Source organism: Anabrus simplex, chromosome 6, assembly GCF_040414725.1.
Source record: "Anabrus simplex isolate iqAnaSimp1 chromosome 6, ASM4041472v1, whole genome shotgun sequence".
Classification (NCBI taxonomy): domain Eukaryota; kingdom Metazoa; phylum Arthropoda; class Insecta; order Orthoptera; family Tettigoniidae; genus Anabrus; species Anabrus simplex.
The window spans coordinates 159,513,684-159,514,819 of NC_090270.1; positions in this window are offsets into that span (position 1 = coordinate 159,513,684).

Here is a 1,136-nt window from a genome sequence, read left to right on the forward strand (position 1 = left end):
TAGATTTAATTAAGTTATATCTTACTTTTGACTATGGCCTTGGCCATCAATATGTTAATTCTTCTCGTATCTAATCTAGTCCCTTACATAATGCCTACATATTAAGTTAAATTCTTAAATGTTCCTGACACTTCTTTTAATGGTCTTAAGTCAAATTTTAAACAGGTACCTGGTTCGGTTTTGAGGTAATGATATGGCTGATGATGCCCTTTAAAATGGGCGAAACATGTACCATTTAATATTTCAATGGGGATTAAGCCTTGATTTTATGATTGTATTAGCTGATGTACCCGTGCTTCGCTACGGGATTCTCAGAAGGACTGTCTTTGTGGTTCTCATAATTGAAGTCAGCTTAGGCCATTACAAAAACGTCAGTAGGAATATAGCGATTAAAAGCGATGTTATCTTATAAAATACTCGATCAAATGAAAAAAGCACATTTTCTCACTTTTAACGAACAGTACTACGGTGCCAAACTAACAGTCCAAAGTTCCAGTCTTGGAATAACCAGGCCGCAGACAGCCGTGTACACTCCTCTGCCATTATTCCGTTAACATTGCTCATTCCAATCAGTGCCTCAGAGTAGGGATTGAATACCTCGAATGCTATGATCAACCAGTGTGTTACGTACCAGTAGTATCAGAAAAATAATGAACCAGAGGAATGGCATGCTAAAGAAGAAAGTTACCTAACTCCCCCAGCTACTTGCTGCCAATATTCAGGCAGGCTGTTATACTTCGTACGACCGGGCGAGTTGGCCGTGCGGTTAGGGGCGCGCAGCTGTGTGCTTGCACTCTGGAGGTGGTGGGTTCGAACCCCACTGTCGACAGCCCTGAAGATGGTTTCCCGTGGTCTCCTATTTTCACACAAAGCAAATGCTGGGACTGTACCGTAATTAACGCCAGGACCGCTTCCTTCCCACTCCTAGCCCTTTCCTATCCCATCGTCGCCATAAGACCTAACTGTGTCGGTGAGACGTAAAGCAAATTAAAAAATACTCGGTATATAGCAGTAATCCCATCTATCGAAAATGGGTGGCAAGAGAGACACAAAGCACATCACAACAAACAATGGCCAATGTGATGTTACTGTTGATCAATATTATGAGCTTATCTGTATTGTAGGTCTTCACGTTT